Source organism: Sturnus vulgaris, chromosome 12 (assembly GCF_052056855.1).
Source record: "Sturnus vulgaris isolate bStuVul1 chromosome 12, bStuVul1.hap1, whole genome shotgun sequence".
Lineage (NCBI taxonomy): Eukaryota > Metazoa > Chordata > Aves > Passeriformes > Sturnidae > Sturnus > Sturnus vulgaris.
The window spans coordinates 7,468,967-7,476,532 of NC_142254.1; the positions used below are offsets into that span (position 1 = coordinate 7,468,967).

The 7,566-nt window shown below is 42.7% G+C and overlaps 1 long non-coding RNA gene across 1 annotated transcript; it reads left to right on the forward strand.

Annotated features, from left to right (window-relative positions):
* On the forward strand, positions 1-6,731 carry LOC148222350 (uncharacterized). Its single transcript, XR_015806205.1, has 2 exons — positions 1-1,435; positions 4,694-6,731. It is a non-coding gene; the product is annotated as an uncharacterized LOC148222350 (long non-coding RNA).
* Positions 6,732-7,566: the final 835 nt, after the last annotated feature.

Genomic DNA, 7,566 nt, shown 5'->3' on the forward strand with positions numbered 1-7,566 from the left:
TTAAAGTCATTTATTGATTCAATCCTGCTAGCAAAAGGGACTTCTACAGCACAAGCTCTCACCTGCCTGCACTCTTACCCCAAACAGGTGATGAATGGCAGGAATGTCACAGGGAGAAGCTCACTTTGCAGTTGCTGATTCTGCAGCATCATCCAGCAATTCTCAGAAATCAGGGAAACTATTTAGCTCCTTAAAGTAAAGGCCGTGTTTAGTCGATGACCTTATTTTTTGGCTGCAGCTGTCTTTATGGCAGATAGGTAACAGTATTTTACACCTGGCAAACTGAAGTTGGTTGTTTTTATGGAGAAATCCAATGGCATTTCCATAGCATTCCACTTTCAAATCAGATTTGACTAGAAAAATCCCTCTAATGTAGGATAAACCAAAACACAGGAGCGTTTGCTCTGTAACAGGACTCTCCATCACAAGTGGCTTCATTCCTATGCCATCCTTGAGGGGATGATGGCAGGGAAAGCTCTGAAGTCCCCTTGCTGACTCCTGAGCACCTTTCCAGGTAAGCCAGGAGGAGTCTGAAGGAACCATTGGATGAAACCAGCAGAATTCCTCCTGAAGGGACAGCCATCTCTGTCACCTCTGAGTCCCATTCTCATACTCCACTATGAACCCAAATCCCCCTGGTATGAAATGCAGGAGCTCCACTGGCCCCAGGAGGGGGTGGATGAGTGCCTGGGGCTTTGGCAGACACTGTCACTCACAGGGCTGGTAGTGCAGATCTCTTTTGATGCTGCTGGACTGTGTTTTACAGGAACTCATGAAATCCCCTAAGTGCTTCCAGCACTGTGTAGCTGATTACATTCAAGAATGTCTGTAAATTCTCCCTGTAATATTTTTAAATGACTAGCAGCTCCTCTATTTGAATGACCAAAATACTTTCTAATGGCTGCTTGAGGAGCCTTCACTCCTGTTTGGAGTTAATCCACCCAGAAATGAGGGCAGTACAGATTACCTTTAGAAAGAAGAAAGCTGCAAAAACATCCAAATTTACACACACAAAGCATGTGGGATGAGACATACTTTGAGCTGGCATAAAAGCACTGTAACATACTTGATGTGACATCTTATTCCTACCATATTTAAGTAATATTCATCTCTCCCCTAAATCCTCTGGCAGAAATAAGTCCTGTTCAACACTCTATTCTTAGATTTTTGCCAGGCTTTTTTTTTCCCTTCTCATTTTTCTCATTAGACTGACATGTTTTTGTAGTCACAGGGGCCAATTTTGCTTCTAGTCACAGAAAGGAAATGCTTTTGCACATGACCCCTGTGGACACGGAGGGCTGGAGCAGACAGTGCTGTCACTCAGCTCACACGAGGGGATCCAGCACTCTCTGGGGCTCGGGGTGCCTCCCTGGAACCTGAGATGCTGATGGCACACTGAGGGGCTTCTGCAAACTCCATCTGCTGTAGAAAATAGGTGAGGGGTGGAAGAGAATATTGGATGTAAAGAGACCCAAAAAAAAGCAAAAGTAGAGAGATGCTAAAATGTTCATATCTCTGCTTCCAGCACAGTGACCTTCACTGTGGAGCTTCTGTCTGAGAGCAGCTCATAAAAACAGCCTGGCAACTGCCACCCTGGTTGCCTTTAAAATGTCATTAGTTTAACATCACATCAAGAGGTATAATTGCCTTGTTTCTGCTTATCCCCACCCCCCATCATTCCAGTCCTGATCTGGCCCCAAACAAGCCATGTTTTGGGCCTGATCAAGTATGAACAACATATTTGTGTTCCTGGAAGGAGTTTGGAAAAGGTCATAAAAACTGCAAATTCAAAGGGCTGGATTGGTTTCAATAGACACTATGAATTTCCTATTTCCCATCTCCAAGCAGGGACTGCACTGCCTTGAAGTTATTCCAGGATGCAGGTGATAGTCAGAAGTCTAACACAATATCTGAAAAAGAACTGATTGGAAATGAGGAAATTCAGGGTTAAAACTGGCAGACTGTGCTACCTCTTTGGTTTATTTATCCTTACTCTGGGCAAGTGACATTTCCACTACAAAACTCCATTTAACTTTGCATGTTTCTGCATTCTGGCCAGGCATGGTTCTCACTTTATGCAGCAAATGCATTTTTAATTAACTTTAGTTCCTACTTTTGCTTTCTTATCTGACGTTCTTTGTTAAATGATCTTACAGGATGAGACACTCCTGCAGAAACATGGAAAGAGAAGACAACATATTCATAATAATGCAACAAAATCTCACATTCTAGTATACCATGCTTACAACAAAATCAAAGACTGTCAGAAAGCCAGGTTATTCCCCACTGTAAAATGTATCTGAAATTTATAGCACATAGCCTATTTTAATAAAAGACATGATGCTGGCTGCCTAGCAGACAGGAGTATAAGATGGCATGAGAAGAAAACATATAAAAATTGTCATGTGTCAGGTCCATCAGCACGTGGGGCTGGCATTTGGCAGCTCCACCTGCAGCAGATGGGAGCTGCTGCTCCTCCACTGCTCAGTGCAACCCCTGCATACAAAGGGATTGAGCAAATGTACTGGGAAGAGCTTGAATGAGGTGCATCACCCAGAGGCAGAGTGGAGTAAAAGCCAACTCAGCTCAGTCTTGGGAATTAGAAAAAGTACTCTGCTTTGTAGAAGTATGCTAAATACAGGGTAGCAGCCAAAATTTCACATTACCATGAAAAGCTCTGACTTCAAGATGTCCCAGCAGTGCCCATCAGAATGGAGGTGATTTTTTTTTACTTTGAAATGTCTCTACCTACACACCGGGGTTAGTTCCTGGGAGTAAAATGCTTAATTTACACCAAGATCTTTAGAAATGATATTAGATCACCATATCTAAGTCCAAGAGAGAATGCCACCGAGTTTGGCAATATTCTCTATTTCCTACTATATTCATAACATCTCCCACATAGAAAACCAACATATATTTGATCTCAAAGAACTCCCAGCACTTCATAAGGAAAGAAATCCATGTAAGAAACCAACAGATCAGACAAGATCTGCAGCAAACTCCGAAAAACTTAGTCCTCTCAGTTCTGCAAGTGTTTCTTGTAACCTGCAATATAAATGTCTCAACGATCTCCAGATGTTAAGGGGGAGGAGATGAACCTGCTGTGCAATATTTTAAAGAAGAATATATGTTTTCCCATGTGTAAAAACAGGGAGTTTGCTTTACTTTTTAAAAAGCTAAGATTGTTTCATCTTTCCTATACATTATTTGCATCACCAGGATCACACCATGCTGGGCATTCCACTAGGAAAAAAAAAAGCTAGAAAATCTAAAGGATTAGAAATTCAAGTCACATCTATCCAGTTCTTTGAGAGAGATTCAATGAATGACTGGAGAATTAGTATAATTACTGCTACATAACAGATACTAAGCAAATAAAGCCTGATTAAGTAGAGGTGGGGAAGTGAGTTTTATTTGCTTAGGATACATGATTTATTTTCCTTTCCTTTTTTTAAAATTGGAAAGAAAACAGTTGCCATTAGAAAGTCATCTCTTGCATCCCTCTGGTCAAGCTGAAGCTAAAACTGGTAGAAAAGCTTTTAGTTAAAACGTGGTTGAATTAGGTTTCCTGATGTGGTTGCCAGGTAGCTCAGGAATGAGCCACTGTGGGGGAGAGGAATCTGCTCCTGCAGAGGGCAGGGAGCAAGCTGGGTCAGCAGGACTTGCAGCATCCTCTGCAGTGTGATGGCCTCTGATTCCTGGCCTCACCCAGGTACAGAGACAATCTTCCTGTGCTTACCTGTGGGCCTTTCACCAGCACCAATTGTTTCAAAATCTGTTTATGACACAATACATTTTATTTTATATAGATTTATATTTATATAGAGAGACATAGTGTCTCTATATAGATATGTTGTAATCAGAGTTACTGTGCTTTAAATGATTTATAAGATTTTCTACATTAAATACCATTATAAATGGCACTTAAGCTGTGAGAACATAAGGGAATACTCCAGATGGAAGTGGGTTACTGCAGCTGGCAGTTTGGGGTTTAAGTCCAGAGCACATCAATGTACCATGTCTTTGAATCATGGGGGAGTGAGACAGCAAGAGAAAAGGTGTTAACAGTGGGAATCTGGTCACTTGGAAAAGCCAAAATCATGTACTTTGTTAAATCAGTGTAATCAGGATATGTACAGAAATTCCATCTTTCCAATTAATACTAGAGCACAAAAGATCAGAGTGCAAGGAGAAGTTCAAATAAAACAAGAATCTTATAGTAGACATTAAACACATACATGGGAAATCATATTGGATGCAAATATGTGGACTGATCCACAGAAAGGCTTCTAGGTATTCAGTTAATTTTCCCTTACAGATCAAAAATACATTTATATTTTTTAAGGAACTGTCTGCAGCTGCTCTCTGCCTAAACCACAAAAACCTATCCACTTAATAAAAGAATGCAACACAACTCATTGAAGCCAACAGTCTCAAAAAGCATCCATTAATTTTGGATGCTTCTGGTTTCAGATGTCTCTCTTAATGAGCTTGAATGTAAACACGCTCTTAATAATTCTGCCAAAACTGAGCTAATAAGTCGATGTCTTCGTTTATCAAGTGAAATACCTGACCTCATGCTGTACAGATGAATCAGATGCTCTGACTTAATAATTTATATTACTTTTCTTTATATGAAAAAGAAAGAAAATTTGGCCCTGATTCCCTATTCTGTTCTCATTCCTCTCAGGAGCTGTGGCTCTGTGAGAAAGCCTGGATGGAGCAGCCCGATGAGAGGGGCTCCCTCCACACCCTCCCATCACAGCATGCCTTTGTGGAAAGGAGAAGGGAATGTGACAGCACAAATGCTTTTCAGCTCACAGATAACCCTTCCATTGACAATGTACTCCTCAATGTGCTGGTGAATCCACCCACTGCTCCAGGAGGACTGTGAGAGACCATGGCTCTAAATGAGAGCTGAAAGGACCCTTTGGTCCAACAGGATCAATTGCTCGCTGGTGTGGCCTCAGTGCTCACTGAGTTACAAAGCTGCATGGCTGATGGATGTGGAGGAGTGAGTGCTGGACTGCGAGGTGACACTGGGGAAGTTTGGAATGGCCTGTTGACACATCAATATTTTGTGGTAGGAAAGACTCAGACTGAAGAAAAATCCATCCAGAAAATGGAACTGCTTATCCCCCAAAAGGAGAGGAACTGGTCAGTGGGGGTGTAGCACTCAGTTGTGAGGGGCTGGGTTCAGAGCTTCAGCCACTGACCTGGGAAAATGAGATGTGAGGGATGCCTCTCAGCTTCTGGCTGGCAAGGTTGGAACCTACTCCTGGCCGGGATGAATTTTCTCTTGGGCAATTTTCCTGCAGCCCTTGGCCCTAAAGGAATTTTTTCCAAAGAAGAAGAGTTGCATAGCCCTTAAGGATCAACAACATCCAGGAGTTTGTGGCACTAGAAGACTTGGGGAGATACTGCCAAAAGCAAAGGAATGAAGATGGAAACCAAAAGGCAGACTGTTCCTGATTCCACATCCTTCATGTGCAGACTCTGATGTTTTTTCTCTGTGTTCTCAGGGAAATGAGATTAAAAATAATTATTTCTCAACTCCCTTGTCCCAATATCTGAACTGGTTAACTTCTGACAGGTCATCCTTTTGTACAGATTCTAGTAAGAAACACCAAAACCTAATCTCAGCAGCTCGTTTGGTAGGTGTGAATTAGAAGCTGTGCATTATAGAGTGGTAACTAATAATTTTCATCAGACAGGAGTTTGTTAGGTGCAAAATGGGTGGGCAGAAAACACTGGCTGTAGACAAAGCCCTATATTCAGAAGAGTTATTTAACATATGGGAAGATGGATTCAAGAAAATACTCAGAAGAGTTTGACTTTTACAAAATTTTAAATAAGGTTTTGTCAGCTTAAAATAATAATGACCACTGCAGAAATACACAAGTACCAGCAATTAATCTACAAAAGCATCCTGGAAGAGTCTGAGACAAAATGTCTTCATTAAATGAAACTTTAGAGGTGAGCAAATTGTTCTAACAAAGAGTTTCACAGACAAATAATTCTATTTGCAGACTTTTAGAAAAAACTGCAACACACATTTGTTCCCAGTGACTGCTGTTAGGGATAAGCACGTGTCTGACTTCAGCTGCTCCTCCATGAAAGCTCTCCTGTCAGGAGGCTCGTTTAGGTGACAACACATAGACACCAAAACCCAAACACATAAACATGTTTCTGCCTTCCTGGTCTCCTATCTGGGTGAGTCCTGATGCTTGGATGTGCCTTTGCTCTGACTTAGACCTTCCACAGGTGACAATTGTTGAGCAGAATGAGCATTCTCCATTCTCAGGCTGCCCTTCAGCATGTGCAGCTCGGTCCATCCAGTGTGGAGCAGGTATCCAGGAGGACTGGGAGGGACAGGCTCCACAGCATGCTGGGAATACATTTGGTTTCTGGGACTCGGGCTGTGTGGTGACATTTGTGAGGCTTTGCAGGGCAGTGGTCTCAGTGCTGGGGGTGTGCAGCTCCAGCCCAGCTGTGCCCAGCAATGTCCTGCCCAGCCCAGAGCCTTCAGTGCATTGCTGCAACAGGGGAAGACAAAGGTTCCATGTGCAGAAAGGTATTTGAAGCAAACAGTTACAACTTTATAAAAATTCTAGAATTCAGATGTTTACAGATGCCTAAATATTAAGGCTTTCATTTCACTAATCTGAGATTAATCCACCATGTAAAAATAGACATTTGTTTAAATAAATTGACCACACTGCTAGAGATTGCCATTGTTCATAAGGTCTGCCTTATTTTGATCCTTTTTAGGAGATAATCCTCATAATCCTATATGAAGTTGACCACAAAATTTGTTCTCTCTTAGAGCTCTTTGCATTCAGCTGTGATCCTGCCACCACTCTCTAGTTTTGGCTACTGTGGAGATCAGGTTTTCTGGAGGAAACTGGGAAGAAGTTATGAAGATGTTAATTGTGGTGATAGCCAGAATGGATTCAGCCACAATACTGTTGGCAGATGAACACTGTGAGGATAAATCTAAGCACTGAGTTTTCTATTCCAGTGTTTTTCTTAGAGCTGGGTGTGCATTTGCAGTCTGTTCCACTGCTCCCAGCTCACACCACTGTATGTGAAGTTCAGTCATTTCCCAGCCTTATTATTCGGTGTAAAAGCTCGATGTGTGACGTTTTCTGCTTATCTATTTTTATTGCTTCTTCCTCAGCAATAAAGCCTCTCTGAGCTGTGCTTTACACCTCAGAACGAGTCCTTTGGCCAGATGGTGGCTGGAACCAGTGGGGAGAGATGTCAGAAGCGTTTTGTGTACGTGGGCACTGAGGTGCACACGCTGCCCCTCGCAGGGACACGGGGCTGGCACACCTCAGCCCTCTGCATGGGGACAAGGAGCACCCCTCTGGGGACAAAGAACACCCCTTTGGGGACAAAGAACACCCCTCTGGGGACAAAGAAAACCTCTCTGGGGACAAAGAACATCCCTCTGGGGACAAAGAACACCCCTCTGGGGACAATCCATGCTGGAGAGGAGCTGCTCTGCCTGAACTACCCGGCTGTGCCTCTGAGACCAGCTTCTGAAAGCCAAAATCTCAC